Source organism: Nycticebus coucang, chromosome 7 (genome assembly GCF_027406575.1).
Source record: "Nycticebus coucang isolate mNycCou1 chromosome 7, mNycCou1.pri, whole genome shotgun sequence".
Taxonomy (NCBI): Eukaryota; Metazoa; Chordata; class Mammalia; order Primates; family Lorisidae; genus Nycticebus; species Nycticebus coucang.
The window spans coordinates 87,650,861-87,668,375 of NC_069786.1; the positions used below are offsets into that span (position 1 = coordinate 87,650,861).

General features: G+C 39.5%; 1 pseudogene; it reads right to left on the minus strand.

Moving 5' to 3' along the window:
- Window positions 1-17,039, minus strand: part of LOC128589745 (HSPB1-associated protein 1-like) — a 39,993-nt pseudogene extending 22,954 nt beyond the window's left edge.
- Between the last annotated feature and the right edge of the window lie 476 nt (window positions 17,040-17,515).

A 17,515-nucleotide genomic window follows, 5' to 3' on the forward strand; every position in this document is an offset into this window, starting at 1 on the left:
TTTTATTTGTTAGAAGCAGGTCACTAAGCCCAGCTGACCCTCAATGGGAGGGGAAATAAGCTCTACCTCTTGAAGGAAGAAGTATCAGAAATTTGTGGGCATACCTGAAAACCACCACATACAACATCATCACTGTCGTGGCTGACTGTGCTGATATGCAGAGTATCTAGACTGTCCAAGTCCCTTAGAGTCAAATTATGACAGAGAGCAAAGGATTAGCCCTGGTCAAGGCTGTCAATGCCTGTGAAATTCACATGCTTTTGCTCCTCTTTCTGGATAAGAATACAAATGATTCCTTTTGCCAATCAATGCAAAGTACTTGCAGCCTTGTTAACCAACCTGTTCTAGCAAAGATGTTATATCTGGCATAGCAGTAGTTGGGCAACTGTTCGTGGAGTTACTATCCCCTCAGGTTAGATTGATTTTTCTAAGAGCCAGGCAGGTAAATTAAATGAGGGTGAACGACAGCCATCCCCTGAATCCTTTAGGTTGGAGAAAGTAGCACTAATCTCTGCTGGTCTCCCCAGGATGTAAGATTGCCTTTTTATTTGCTATTTTAGTGACAGACTAAATTTGTTTCAGATATTTCTCTGGGTCTACCCCTACTAATATAGCTTTTTGCCCCACAGTACAAGGAATTAATGCTGAGGTTCTGCCGATCACCAAGTATATCCATTCCAATTACATATTGGGGGATCAGAGAAATAACCCTTTCTTACTTTACTTTTCTCCAGAGCTCTTATAACCATCTACCCTAACATAAAAAGGCTGTCCAGAAAGTATCCATGTTTTAAATATAAAAAATAGAGACATACATGGCTGAATACTTTCTGGATAACCCTTGTATATTATACTACTTCTTTTATTTATTATCTGTCTCCTCAATAAACATGCTCTTTATAAGGGTGGGCAGGTCTATCTTTTTTAAAACTGATTTATTCATAATGACTACAAAGTGCCTAACATCATAGGCACTTTCTAGTTCTAGCACAGAGCAGGAACTTTTAAATACACATATTGGTAGAGGGGAAGAAAGAAGAGGGCCTGACTCTCAAGTTGGTTATCATAACTTTTATAATGGCCCCTAAGATTTTTTTCCACCTCTCCCAGCAAATGGGAATCCACATGTGAGTCATTTATTCTGGAGCAAATTAGGGAAAGATTTCCATAAGAGGTTCACAGATGAACACTGGCACTTTGGGTCTCCCATGGTAGAGCCTGGGTGGTGGTGGTGGGTTGAGACGTAGCAGACCATAAGGGACACCACTTTAAGGTTCTCACTTTCTTTTCTATCTTTCTCCTCCCCAAACATAGGTCAAAGTACATATATTTAATGTCTTGCATTTCTCTGTGATAATTATTGGTATTCTGGGATCAAACACTCACCCATACGCACACACATGCATACCTCCCAAGGACACACTAACTCTCAAAAACGCTACAGTTTAAATCATAGGTTGCAACTAATTTGACTTCCTAGAATTAAATTGCTTATTTTCAAAACATTTGAATTTGTCATAAAATATTTAAATATTTCAGTCTTCGCTTAAAAAATGGAAGATCTGACTATTGCCATTTCACTGGTTTCTGGAAGTGGATGCTCGTTCTAGATGGAGCGTGTGTGTTCTGTTTTGTCACAGTCCTCACCACTCCTTTTGTTCCTTTACATGAAGGCTAAGTGACAGCTTCCATCCATCAATGCAGGAATGAGAGTATTTTTCTTAGAGTCAGGAAGAAAGTGCTATCATTTGTATATCCAAATCCTTTACAAAATTGGAACAAATGAAACATAGACTAAGAGAAGCATACATTTCAAGAAAAAATGGACAGAGAGTATTTTGATGAGGTGAGGGGGAACAAAGACCATGCTTAAACATTTAATATACAGGCGGCGCCGGTGGCTCAGTCGGTAGGGCGCCGGCCCCATATGCCGAGGGTGGCGGGTTCAAACTGGGCCCCGGCCAAACTGCAACCAAAAAAATAGCCGGGCGTTGTGGCGGGCGCCTGTAGTCCCAGCTACTCGGGAGGCTGAGGCAAGAGAATCGCTTAAGCCCCGGAGCTGGAGGTTGCTGGGAGCTGTGTGATGCCACGGCACTCTACTGAGGGCCATAAAGTGAGACTCTGTCTCCACAAAAAAAATAAAAAAATAAAACATTTAATATACAACATGCAAATGAAGTGTGACTGGATCCATAGACTGTAATTCAAGATGTCAGGACCCAAAATTTACAATCTTTGTTCTAATCCAATAGAGAGAAATAAATAATATATTCTACCTACCTCTGAATTTGCATGATATATCTTTCCCTAAAAATAACATGAAATTCCCATTAGTATGCAAAGTATTTTAGTTTCTTCATATTAATTTCTTCTCCCTAGTACACATATAAGCCCACTCCACCTCCCAAACTTTGCCCTTTGGGAATGGAAATACAGAAGGACTTATCGCTAGTTCATATACTTTATAAATATTGCTTCCTTATTTATATAAAGAAAAGTTCCGCAATTCTAGCTCAGAAAAGACTTAATCAAAAGCTTAGCTAAGACCCTCATTCTCTTCAATTTCAATGTGAAAAAAGGAGAGTGTTATTTATTGTTCCGGTTGCTTTCTGTGATTATTTTGGAATGCAATAAATTTATTATGAAGTGAAAATAAAATTTTATGCTGGCAATTTGAATTCTGGGATACCCTTAGCTAGTAAGTACACATGATGATCAGAAAAATATAACATCAAGTGCAATTATCTTGGCACAATGAAGTATAGACAAAGAGAAGCATACATTTCAAGAAAAATAGGAAATGTGTTTTAAAGGCCAAACATACATCCATCACAATCCAGGCATTTAACTTAAATGATACTTAGGGTATTTATTAGTACATATATGTCAAATTTTTATAAGGAAGCAAAGGTATTCTTTTTTTTTTTTTTTTTTAGAGACAGAGTACAGTGTCTCTAAAAGTAGAGTAGAGTGTCATGGCATCATAGCTCACAGCAATCTCCAGTTCTTGGGCTTAGGTGATTCTCTTGCCTCAGCCTCCCAAGTAGCTGGGACTATAGGCTCCCGCCACAACACCTGGCTATTTCTTTGTTGCAGTTTGGCCAGGGCTGGGTTTGAACCCTCCACCTTCAGTATATGGGGCCAGTGCCCTACCCACTGAGCCACAGGCACTGCCCAGGAAGCAAAGATATTCTTATATTCTTATCTGAATATGGTTTCTCCCTCTACCACATTTTCCATCTTCAAGACAGTTACAGAAATAAGGCAGTTATTAAGCCCAGTATTCACTAATAACCAAACAGGAAGCTTTGGGGTGTGAATTAGACTGAGATGAATCACTGGAAGCCAAATGTTTGAATGGAAAACTCCCCTAAAGTGGCACAAAAGCAAATATTTACAAACATGTTAAAAAAGCATTGTGGAACTCTTGGAAGGAAGGGTTAAAATATTGCCACCCATTCCTATTATCTCATTATGATGAAACATTGCTTTGTTACCACAGAGTCTGACCCAGGCTCTAAACCTTTCAGAAATGGAGTTGCTATAGTTGGTAGAACGGATTCTGACTCACAGCACTTCTTATTTGGAAATATTACTCTTTCTGATTACCTCAGCCCATTTCTATTTTGAATGCATTGAAAATTCATGTGTTACTTGTGAAAATTTTAAGTTTTCTATAGATACTTCTCTCCATTGCAATCTGCACAAAGGACACCAGAAAAGAGAGACTATAAATGGAAATTTGTTTCCTGCCGAGCAAATGTTTACCTCAGGTAGCATAAGCATGTGCTTAAATCCTGCACCAGGACACTGCCTGTTATGTTAAATGGCTTTGTTTATCCTTCAAGTAAACAAAAAATGGCTATTGTTTTATTAATTCTAGCAGATACTTTGGGCACATGTCAGGTACTTGCTTAGACTTCTTAGGGTTTCATTTGAAACCCCAGCGTCCATGACCCAGACTGATATAGAGCCTGTGGTAAGTCACCTCTTGTGAGAAGCTGCCTCCAACTGTGAGGTGATGGTCATGGTGGAAGATCAGTGACTTCCCATCTGGTCCCCATTTGAAAAGACACCAGGAGGAGCTCAGCAGGTAATCAGGCCAAGAGGTGAACCCTCTTGCTAAACCAAACCGCCTACCTTTCATCTGTGACTTCTACTGCGGATCTTGAGTTTGATGGCATATTTGTAAAAGGACATTGAGCCATTTAGGTATCTGTGATTGAACGCATATCATTGAACTAAGAAGCAGCACTCTCAGAATTTTATCTTGCATCCAAGAAACCAGTGAAAAGTACTTAGGACGGCCACCATAGGAGATGTGACTAAGGAGGTTAGTATCAAGGAGGGATAATATCATCTTGGAACTCCATATTTGGGGCCAGTGTTACCTACTTCTATAGCAAAAACATCCTAACCAGATGACCCTATGTGGACAACAGTTATAAACATGGCCCTGCTTCCTTTAGTCAAGATCATTGAGAAAACAGCTTCTTTAGATAACTGAATCACCCAGATTTCTGGAGCTTCCCCTATTAAGCCCCAAAATGTTAATAAATAAATAAATAAATGTAGAAAATGGAAGAACCTCTGTGAAGCATGATCAAAGGGGCAGGGTAGGTAAGTGGGAGCTTTATCTCCTCTCTTTATGCTCTTCTGTAAAGAATGAATTTTGAAATAACTAATTTGCATTGCTTTTTATTTTAAAAGTTTACTTGAAACCATTTCTATATAAATAAGTAGGTTACATACTTTGCCTTCTCAAAAGAGCCAAATCGAGCTTTCTTTTGATGATTCATTATCATTGTAAAATTCAATTCCTCCCTGTGCTGCAAAACAATGACACCCTCCAGCAGTCCTGGGACGCAGGGAGGGGTTTCTCCCGACACTAACTCTCTTCAGCCTACTAATTTGCGTCTCATAAATTTTCTGCTGTCTGCTTTGCTGTGAGATTGTTAGCTGTCGTGCCACACTGACAGAATTTCGCCTATCTTTAGCAGCCTCCCTGAAGAATTTGTTGTTTTAACTTGATGGTTCTAATAAGCTGACTAGTAAGGCATATAACTTGTTAGAAGTTTACATAAAATAGAATTAAATGGACATGGAACTCATACCCAAGGTCACTCTTTTGAGCATAGATTTTTTTGTGCATTTATTTGGAGGTTTCAGCTTTAACTTTTCCATCTGGATCTCAGCTATGTTTTGGATACTAGATGACACTGTATAACAGAGCTATGGACACACAGTTGATGCTTCACTCTCATTTAATAAAATGAGTTGCATCATTTCTTCCCTCCCTTGTGAAACTGCTCAACAGCAGGCCAGGTAGAGGTACGCGATATTGAACTAGAGTTGCTCTCAGTCTCCAGGCTAATTGAGATGACAGCCTTGGACATGTTGCCAGTTCTAGAATAATATCTTAAATAAGAAGTCCTTGCCAGGATTTGGATAAACAAAGACTCATTTAGAGTAAATGTTCCCTGGCTTTTATGATCTCAATATGCTTGAATATGTATTGAGTTTACGGACTCCATACAAGAAAAGCCTTACATGTAGGCTCTAGTCTACTGGGTAGGTCAGACAAGACTCAACTGACTCACAGATACATGGAAATAGATCAAACAAGTAGCATGTGTTGGAAAGGAACATTTCAGTTAGACAGGGAGTGGGGATTTTTTGACAATCCTTCTGAATGTGAGTGAGAGTGTAGGTTTGTGTGGGTGAGTGTGTGGGTAGATACATCTGTGGGTGTCAGAAAGAGACAGCTAGAAATAGATGGCTGCAGTTCCGTAGCTAGTAAAATGACTATAATAGTAAAATAAATTTAAAGGCACAGAGCTTTATTGAGCCCTTTAAAATAGTTTCAGACAAACAATGTCTACAGACAGGTTTATTTAAAATACCAATTGCTTCCCACAAAGAATTTAAATTACCTCTCCTTACACAATACCAGGTAATTTTCATTTACCACTTAGTTTAAATTTGGTAATTATCACAAATGGAATGCTATCTTACATTCTTGGTAGTTAAAACTTTTTAAAAATGAGAAAACTGAAATAAATTGGCTGTGTTCTTATCTAGAAAATGACCCTCTGTTGTTCATAAGCCAAGAAATGACAGCAAATAACGTGCCAAGGAAAAGTGAGCTAAAAACGGGTAATAGAAGAAGAAGGGTAATCTATAGCCATAACAAGATGATTCCTGATATTCTTGCCTATATGCAGTAATTGGGCAATATAAAAATGTGAAAAGAGAGAATTGGCTATATAATTGCTTGCCTGGTTTCACCTGGGAGGATGATGTCGTGGCTGAGGTGGCGTCTATGCATAGAAACTCCATTTTACAAGAAATTCACAGATGCTCATTGTTTTTAGCAATTCTGTGACTGTATTCCTAGACCCTGGCAAGTCTGAATTTATGGGCAAGTTAAAAAAACCCCAAAGCTACACAGAATATCACTTGAAACTACAGCAAATAATCTCAGAAGGCAAGAAGAGGTGGACCAACACGCATCAGCAGGATCATCCTATATGCAATGCGCATTTTCGAGCACTCCTGATGCCCTCTGTGTCATTCTGGCTTCTAGAATTACAGCCCTGCACCTGCTTGCAAGGAACTCCACCCTTGAATTAAACAATTAAGGAAGCAGATTGCACTGTGCTAGGTGCTATTACACAGGTGTCACTTACCATCCATGATTTCTTTTTCCAAAACCTTTTCCTAATTATAAAAATAATACTCATTATAAAACCTCCCAGATATTATAGAAAAGTAGCATTGGCTCCCGTAAGGAAAATTCATTTAAAGCCATTAGACACTAAAGGAGCAAAGGATCGCCAAAGGAAAAATCCAAAAAGACTTCATCTGCCTCTTACTTGCTGGTAAGATCACTCCTGCACTCCAAGAAAGGCGTTCTCACCTCTATTCCGAAGTCCTGATTCTTTACCTCCCCTTTTTTGTCAGAGCTAAGAAATCAGCTCCCACTTCACCATTCTGTGGATGATCCGTGGTAGCTGTGAGCCTGCACTGGGTTTGGAGCTCTTGAAGTGGGGGATGAACAAGACACAGAGGATGTGTGAGCCTTGTGTTAGTCAGGGCAGGGTAGGCTTGTGCTGCAGTTACCCAGTTCATCTGAAATCCCAGGGCTCAAAACAAGAAGCGTTTATTTCTTGCTCCTGCTACTTATCATGGGTAGGGAGGGGGCCTTGCTCAAGTACTTAGGAAGACGGAGGCTCTGCTATCACGGGCCTGCACCAGCTCCCTGCTACCAAGTCCTCATTTGTTACCATTTGGGGTTGACTCAAAATAGCAACATGCCTGGATTTGTCAGGGTAGGACAATCCCTGTAACAATTAGTTATTTTTGGATTTTAGAATTCTGGATAATTTTTTTTCCTTTTGTTTTATCTGAATTTTAGTTTTTCTATAATCTCAGTGGTATAAGACAATAGAATTTATTAATTGCACATGTAACAGTTCAGTATGGGTATTTGTTTTGTTTATTTCCCATTTCTTTTTTCTTTGTATATATTCATGGGGTTGAAGCACAATTCTGCTACATTGATATATCACATTGTGGTGACATCAGGACCTTCAGTGCATGTATCACTGGAGCAATGCACATTGTGCCCACCAAGCAAACTCCCATCATCCACCCCTCCCACCACCCACCATGTCCAAGGCTCCATTGTCCACTGTTCCTGTGGGTGTGTGATGAGTGGCCTTGCATGAGATGATTCAGTGACCTGGGATCCTCCTTCCTGAGACTTTGCTATCCCCCCAGGCCTTCTGTGCTGGCTCCTCTGTACCAGGCAGATAGACACAGGAAGAGAAGGATCAGTGGCCAGGCTTGGAAACAGCGTGTGTCATTTCTACCCATGTTCTATGGCCAGAAATCACAATCAGACTTAGCCTCAAGGGAATCTGGGAAATGTAGTACAGACTACACTCCAGAGGAGAAGTGACAGGTTTGGTGACAGTCTCTACCAGAATGCCCCTCACATAACCAAAGCAAAAAACAAAAACAAGAGAAAGGAAAGAGTAAGAAATCTGACTAGAGTTTGATGTGTCTCAGGGAAAGGACATCATTTCTGTTCCATTTCTTTCATTTATACTTATGTTTCTTCCCGGGTTCATTTGTGTTCTTTTAAAACTAGTTTTTAAAAATGTTAATACACAGCTTTGTTGACAGTATACAGAAATAAGCGCAATAAGAGTCAGCGGGTTGGAATATAAACTGATATAACCTGACTGAAGAGAAATGTGTCAATATGAATTGAAAACCTTAAAAGGCATACAGTCGGGCGACGCCTGTGGCTCAGTGAGCAGGGTGCTGGCCCCATATACCCAGGGTGGCGGGTTCAAACCCAGCCCCGGCCAAACTGCAACAAAAAAAATAGCCGGGCGTTGTGGCGGGTGCCTGTAGTCCCAGCTACTCGGGAGGCTGAGGCAAGAGAATCGCTTAAGCCCAGGAGTTGGAGGTTGCTGTGAGCTGTGTGACGCCACGGAACTCAACTGAGGGCCATAAAGTGAGACTCTGTCTCTACAAAAAAAAAAAAAAAAGGCATACAGTCAACACTTCTACTTCCAGAATTTTATCCTGGGAAAATAGGCAGGTAATAGGAACAAATGTTCACATCAAGGCTATGAAAAGTCATAGTGGCTGGATACCAGGCAGCCTCTGTATATTTATCACAGCATTGCTTATAATGGTGAAATATTTTCAGAATGTAAATGTCTAGCAATTGGAATTAAAATAATAATGCTACTTCTAATAAAATATCATGTGGGTATAGATGTCTATTCAGTGACATTGAGTGATATTTCTTATATATTAAATGACAATACCAATTTATAAGTCTCTATGTCTAGAATAGTCCCACCTTATTTTTCAAATAAATGATTATGTATAATAACATAAATGATACAATGTACTTGCCTAGTGGGCCAAGAGGCCAGACTCACTCTTTGTTGTTATTACCTTTTATGGCTATGCACTTATCAGGAATATTATATATGCATGATTTTTTTACCTCATGAAAAATATTATTTTTCTCTGGGTGTTCTAACTCTTGGTCAATTTTTTTTTCTTTTTGGTTTATTTGTGTTTTCTAAATAAATAGGTGATATTTATCTAAGAAGTCTGTCTTACTGTAAAGCAAAAAATCAAAATCCATAATATTTAAAACAAAAACACAGAGTTTTAACTTATAGGCATCTCAAAGAAAAAACAAAACAAAATACCAGCTGGTTACCCATCCTGGCTTGGATAACAAGCAATGAATCATATCTTCCAGATGCTCTTGCCTGAGCACCTGGAAGAGTCTAGGTCAGGGTAGGGGCTGGTGTGTACCGTAATCTTGCCTAGGTCCTTGTCTCTGCACTGGGCTTGTGCACATTGTGAAGTTCATGCATAGCTGCTGTTCTTTATTCCTCCTTCCCTCACCCTGACAATGGTCTGCTTTCTTTTCTCTGAGTAGGAAACCTGCAGAGGCAGCTGGCTTGTGATCTTTTGTGTAGGCATGTGAGTTATATGCAAATCACATGAAAGGCAACTCTCAATCCTTTCTCAGATGGTCCAAGTCAACAATATTTTTCGTGAGTCTGCATTACACCTAAAAAAAGGGCACGCTCATCTGATCTTCTTACTTAATTTCTTCGAGAATAAGTCAAGCTGCTGTCAGAAGAGGTTTCAGCTTTTAAGTGCACTGTTCTTTCTGAAGTTATCCATGCATGCGTGGCTTATAAAGTTAAATTATTTTCAAAGACAGACTCATTTTTCCACCACAGTTTAACTCCAAGTAAGTGAAGAAGCTGATCACGATAATTTCCTCTAAGAATCCTTTTTAGTTTGAGTAACTTGTAGTATTGGATCTACAACAGCTGGAAGATGGGGGGGAAAAATGGTTCCAGTATTAAGAATAGTGATTTTTCTGTACATTGGGACAAAGTCTCAAAAGTAATAACATTTTTTTGGAGGGGGGGAGTCATTGTGCGTACTCCTAGAGACATAGTAGACCAGTTTTAGCTTCTATTTACGATGGAGGGACAAAGAACAAAAAAATTGACAGGAACTAAAGTGGTAAGAGTATCACCTTAGAATCAATTCCAAGGACTCACATGAAAAGAAAAACACATGCTCTCATATGAAAATGTTTGCAATGGGAGAATACAGTGCAACTGGCTCTAAACATGTCATTTAATACTTGCCAGTAATACAGATACAAATATTAGCTCCTGTCTCACTGCAGCTGCCAACACGGCCAGTCACCCTCCCCCATAGCACTTTTTTCCCAACATGTGTCATAGCACAGGGCTCTCCCCTTTGCTGAGAGTTATTATAGCCAGAAAGTAGGGGCTGAAGATGATTTCTTTTTTCATTTTAGTTTTTTTAAGTATGTATCTTTGTGTATGATAAAAAGTATATTTTGTACTTAACCAGATATATTTTCATCTCAGGTGGGGGTATTCTTTGTAAAAAAAAAAAAAAAATTAAATAAATAAATAAAAGTAGTTTTAATGGCAAAAAAAAAAATAGTGATTTAGTGAACTACAGACTTCACCCAGCAAAATCATACATTTCCGTTACCTCCATATATACAACCTGATTTCTGAAAATTCATCAATGCTTGCTAAAATTATAGTAGTTATGCTCATTGACAAATTAATTCAAGGCAGTATACTTTTAAAAAGATGTTACCTATAACAAAATATCAAAGCTGATCTTAATTTTCCATTAAAAGACCAACTTGTATTAAATCAGTATTCTTGTCAGAAAATTATCATGAACCTATCATTAACCTAGTATGTTTTAGCCTTGTATCTCCATATACTGTTTTGACAAGGTGCACTCTCTGCCACCACAAAGGGTGATAGATCAGCATAAAGGGGTTTTCTGAGGGTAACTGTAAGCTCAGGCCTCAAGGTTGTTTCTCCTCTCTGAGACATTATCTACCTCCTCATTATCGGATACTCCCTTTGAGCGCCAGCTCTAAATGCTCATCAGTTTACATAACCTTTAATAATGCATGAGAATTCCAATTTCTCCAGATCCTCATCAGCATTTCTTTGCCTTTTACTTTATTATAGCCATTCCAGTAAGTGTGACAAGGTTTTTCACTGTGATTTTGATTTGCATTTCTCCAACAATTAATGTTGAACATTTTTGTATTTTATTTGGAAATCCTTTGCAAATCCTTTGCCCATTTTTAAATTGGGTTGTTTGTCTTACTGTTGTTGAGTTGTAGGTGTTCTTTTTATATTCTGGATATTAGTCCATTAACAGATATTTGATTTACAAACATTTTTTCTCATTCTATTAAGGTTTTTTCCACTTTCTTGATAATGCCCTTTGATGTAAGAAACATTTTAGTTTTGATGAAGTCAGATGTATCTATTTTTTTCCTTGTTCTCATGCTTTTGGTATTATATCCAAGTTGAAAGTCATGAAGATTTACTCCTATGATTTCTTCTAAGAGTTTCAATGTTTCAACTCTTATATTGAGGTCATTGATCCATTTTGAATTAATGTTTGTGTATGATGTGAGGTAGGGGTCAAACTTTATTCTTTTCTATGTAGAAATCCAGTTGTCCCAGCACCATTTGTTGAAGAGGCTGCTTTTGCCCCATTGAATGAACTTGGCACCTTGTCAAAATCAATTGGCCATAAACATATGGGTCTATGTCTGAACTCTATTTCATTGATCTATCTTTCTGCTCGTACCACACTGTTTTGATTATTGTAGCTTTATAGTAAGTCTTAAAATCAGAAAGTGTGAGCCTTCTGACTTTGTTATTACATTTCAAGATTATTTTAGATAATTAGATATTGGGACTCCTTTCAATTTCATATGAATTTGAGAATCAGCTTTTCCATATCTGCAAAAAAAAAAAAAAAAAGCTATTGAAATTTTGATAGAGATTGGGTTAAATGTGTAGATTGCTTTAGATAGTACCAACATCTTAACAATGTTAAGTCTTCCTAACCATGAACATGAGATGCTTTTCCATTTATTTAGGTCTTTAACTTCTTTTGGTGATGTTTTACAGTTTTCAGTGTAGAAGTCTCTCACCTTCTTGGTTCAATTTTTGTTTTGTTTTATAGCACTTGGTATCTTGTAGGTTTTATTGACAAATAAAAATTTTATATACAGAGAGTACCAAAAATGTGTATACACATTTGAAGAAAGGAAAAAACTGGATTAAAATTATAACATTTGGCTCTGCTCCCTTAGCACATACATTAAGGGGCCAGCCACATACACTGAGGCTGGAAGGTTCGAACCCGGCCCAGACCAGCTAAATAACTACATAACAGTAACAACTGCAACAAAAAAGAGCCAGGTGTTGTGGCAGGCACCTATAGTCCCAGCTACTTGGGAGGCTGAGGTAAGAGAACTGCTTAAGCCCAAGAATTGGAGGTTGCTATGAGCTGTGATGCCACAGCACTCTACCAAGGTCAACATAGTGAGACTCTGTCTCAAAAAATAATAATAATAGTTAATAAATACATAAATAAATAAAATTATAATATCCAATATATACCAATCATATATGTTATCTTGTATATTATATCTTTTGTAATTGCAGAAGTCAAACACGACTTCAGGATTACAATTTTAATATGGCTTTTTTTTTTTTTTTTTGTAGAGACAGAGTCTCACTGTACCGCCATCGGGTAGAGTGCCGTGGCGTCACACGGCTCACAGCAACCTCTAACTCTTGGGCTGACGCGATTCTCTTGCCTCAGCCTCCGGAGCAGCTGGGACTACAGGCGCCCGCCACAACGCCCAGCTATTTTTTTGTTGCAGTTTGGCCGGGGCTGGGTTTGAACCCGCCACCCCCGGCATATGGGGCCGGCGCCCTACTCACTGAGCCACAGGCGCCGCCCTAATATAGCTTTTTCTTTCTTAAAATGCATATGCTTTTTTTGGCACTCTGTATTTATGGTATACAGCATGCTATTTTGAAATATGTATACTGTGGAGTGGCTTAATCAAGATAATTAACATATTATTATTATACCTCACACACTTATCATTTTTGTGGTAAGAACACTTAAAATCTTCTGTCTTGGTGATTTTCAAATATATAATACCTTGTGATTAACTATATTCACCATCCCCTTTGTTAAATTTATTAGCAGGTATTTTATTCACCTTCTTCTGCGAATTAGCTTGAAATCCCCCCACTCTAGTCACTACTATAATGTGTCCATAGTACATAGACTAGCTTCTAGCACATAGCAGACACTGAGTAAATGCTAATTGAATACAAGAATCTCTAAAATCATAAAACCTTAATACTTTAAAAAAACAGTCATACCAATTTCATGCTTCTATAGACAAAGAAATGATGTTCAGTGAAGTTAAGTGACTTTTCCAAATAGCACTGCTAGCTAGTGGCAGAACCACAAGTTCTTATCTCCTAAAAGTTTTCTATGACTTAAAATTTAATCATCATATGCCAAGATCCTGTCTTTTGGAATAAATAAATGGGTATGTTTATAAGATTAGATGCTTGTCTTTGGATATGAAATTTTTTCAGTGTCTGGTTCCCTCTTCTTGGAAATGAACCTTTGGTGTGCCTACAAAACTTGTTTGCATTTGAGAACAAAGTATAGTGTACATACTTCAGTAAATAAGGTTACCCAGATGGACACACAGCTGGGTTAACCATTATCTGGCCATAACTTATCTATGAGGGCATCATATACAGAAGTCTCTACTAGTGTAGATATATATGTGTGTGTGTGTGTATAGTAGTAGGTGAGATGGCTGAGTGTAATTTTAGAAATGAATTTCACCCATTGCTTTCCATAGTGAAAAGCAATGGCTTTTCATTTTCTCCACTAGGCTTTACCTCCTAAAGAACTTGTTTTATTATAGCATTACCTCTGTTTAGAGAAAGAGAGGAGAAAAGAGAAAAGAACTGTGTCCTTATTTTAAAATTGTATAGTGCTTAAGTTGCTGCTTTTAAAAAAGGAATTGTTTATTGGCTTTTTGGCTCTTTCCCAAGGTAAGCGTGAATCAACCAACTGATCTTGGTTTATTTTGGCCCTTTTCAACGTAACTGGTCAATTTTCAGTCATATTCTTGCCTGTCCCAATACAGGCTTCTCCCAGGACCTTCCAAAGATGGTTGGGAATCATTGGTCTGAGTACTGTCTATGAGTCAATGGTGTGAGGTCAGCAACTCTCTGTTCCTAGCATTTCAGAGTTGTTGAGAATTTCTAGTTGCCTACTCAATATCCTTTCTTTCTTCTTTTCCTTATTAATAGCTCTCCAATTTTTTGTGTGCGTTATAATTTGCTAAGAAAAAACAAACAAAAACTACATTTCTAATTCTCCTTTGCAACCAGAGATGGTCACGAACCCAGGTCTGGACAATCAAGTGTGAGCAAAAGTTTTTGAATGAGGCTTTCAGGAATGACCTTCAAAAATGGAGGTAACAGTTGACAAATACCTTTTGCCCTTTGTGCTGTGCCATTACAGATGTGATGACGAAGTGGAGCAACTCTCAAATAACCCCAGGCAGCCCCTGAGGGAAAGGCTAAGATGCCACAGAGAGATCAGTGTCACCATCTGCACTGCTGAGCCAATGCCCGCTATTCTGAAATTTTTGTTACATAAAAAAGCCCAAAATTTGTCCAGGGGGCTCTCCTTCACTAGCAACTTAATTGATACAGGAGCTTAAAGAGCTCCTGAAAAACAAACAAACAAAAAAGAGCTCCTGAGATAATTTGAGTCAATGTACTAACTGATACAGGAGCTTAAAGAGCTAACTGAAAAACAAACAAACAAAAAAGAGCTCCTGAGATAATCTGAGTCACAGACTCCTCTGCTTTAGAGTGAAGACTACAGAAGAATTCTCAGTACCCCAGAAAAATGATGGCAGTATTAATCTGAATTCCCTACACGCCCTCCAAAACAATAAAGAGCATGAAGATAAACGCAAACGACATGAAATCATAAGCACATAACCGGAAGACACAGCATGCCCAAATTTCCAATTAACTGTAAATAGAAAAAGAAGCACCAAACCCCAGCACTTTGCCTCTCACACTCCTGACACCAGCCCCTCAGGGAAACAGAGTAGAGAAGAGGGAAGCTGGCAGTGGGCCTAAGACTGATTAAAACCACCGCCAGAAAGGGACAGGCCACCTAAGTTTGGAGATGGATCAGAGTAGGTCTTGCTGGGAAGGGATTTAGCCACATGTGGGAGGGAGCTGGTGAGCAAGGTCAGAGGGCAGGTATAGGAGGAGGCCTGGAAATTCGGCGATGGGGAAACTGAAGAACCTGCCAGGCCCTTTTCCCTTCCAAAACTGATGGGAGTCCAACCCTTCTCCCACCATTTCCCTTCCAAAAAATAAAAGGAAAATATTTTAAAAGAAATTTTGAAAAAGAAATTGTACTTTGCTGCACTGACAGAAGAGGGCGCTCTTGACCTAGAAATCTTGCAACCACCCCAAACTCCAACTCTGCCCACGGAAATAAATCAAAGTCTTCATCTGAGCAAAATAACTAAAATAACAATAAAAAGAATCCCAGCAATTCAACTGAGAAATATTCCTCTCCCCAAGTAATGGAGAAGTATAAGAAAACTGTACACCGGAGTGTCCAACATGCAGCCCACCAGCAACATGCTGATTTTGTGAGGCCTCTTTTCCATTTATCAGTGGGGTTCAATATCCTGAAAAATATGCATGGACTTTTTTTTTTTTTTTTTTGCCAATCACTTTCTTAGTATTAGTGTATTTAATGTGTGGCCCAAGACAACTCTCATTTTTCAAAGTGCAGCAGAAAAAGAGAAAGGTTGAACACAACACACCAAACTGAATTATCATTAGGGAACATGGAAAATATCTTGACTCACACATTCAAAAACTAGGTACAAAGACAGACAAAAAACCAGGAACAAATGGGATGAGACCTGATTGAGCCCAGGAAAGAAACAGAAAAAACGATTATATGATTTTAATAAAATGTACTAAGACAGTTGACATAAACACACACACATTCACACTCACTTGTATGTCACCCTTTGAAGTACTTTTCAATGATTTCTTCATCACGTAGCTTTTTGAGCTTCATCCCAATGGATGTGACCATTTAGACAGACCCTGAATGCTATTGTCACCATCACAAGCAATTGCCTGACTGAGGACTGCAGCAAGGGGAAGGAGGCCCAGGTGAAATGTCCGAAGCAAGAAATGGTAGTTTGTTGAAATCTAGTGTTCACCAAGGTCAACAAGGCTACAGGTGAAGACACTTGTGGAAACAGGTGAGATTGAGGTTGGCAGAGAGGACAATGCGGAGAGCCTTCCTCTCCCCGACTGAGGTTGGCAGGGAGCACCATGCGGACACCTTCCTCTCCTCTTCGCTCCTCTTTCTCTGGCTCCAGAGAACAGTGAGTGCCTCCTTCCCTTGGAAGCCGCCCTCCATCACCCGATGATTCCATACCTCCCCCTCCAGCGGGATCTTCTCTTTTATCACTCTCCCTTTCCTCAAACTCAGTGGTTCTCAACCTTCCTCATGCCCCGACCCTTTCATACAGTTCCTGTGGGTCGCGACCCACAGGTTGAGAACCGCTGCCTCATTTCCTCAGAGGGAAACTGCTGAAGTCACCCTCATCCTGAAAGTAGACACCCCAGCACCTCCCCCGATTGTGTCAACTCTGAGACTTGCCCTCTCATCATTAATCCTCTGAAGGTGCTCTACACCTGGCCACCGTCCCTCCCCACTCACTCCTAAAGTTCTGGCAATCTGTTTTCCCACATTCCCTCCTGAGGCTGGCTGCTCAGCAACTGTGCGCCCCCACCTTCCAGACACTCCTGTCTCTTCTTGAATCCACACTCTTTTTTCCCTAGTCAACTCCACAGTTACTCATTGTCTTCTGGCTTCTCTTCCTCCCTTCCTAACTGCTGGCACGCCCCAGAGCCCCCCACTACCTTTCTTTCTACCTGCACAGCTGCAAACTGCAAACATGCATCTCCAGACCCTTCTGCTTCTTGGGTGCGTTTCCCGCATAACCTTCTAGGCATGGTCCCTACAGCTCAGCGTGTCTAAAACTGAACTCTACGCTCTCTTTTCAATTCTGTGCCTCCTCCTGATCTCCAGCTCAGCCTCAGATGCTCCTGGATCCCCTGCTTTCCTTTGTCCTCTGTACCAAATCACTCCTAAATTCAACTCAAAAAGTATTAAGACCCACTTACCACACTTGTACTTACGGACTCAGTGAAAAGTCATTTCCAGTCAATGAATACAAATTTCCTTCCATTCTACTGCGTTCGTTTTCGTTCCCACTGCCATCCTCCTACTGCAAACCAGCATTACCTCTTTCCTAGAACCAACCAGCCTCTTAGAGATTACTCTGGAACCAGGCTAGTTAAAGGGAGCTGGTCTCTATTCTCCGTACACATTTTGTAGTTTAGTACATCTATTCTTGTTTCTGTTTTACCCTTAACCTGGAATGCCCCCACACAACTCCCCATGCTCAATCTTTTAAGGTCCATCTAAA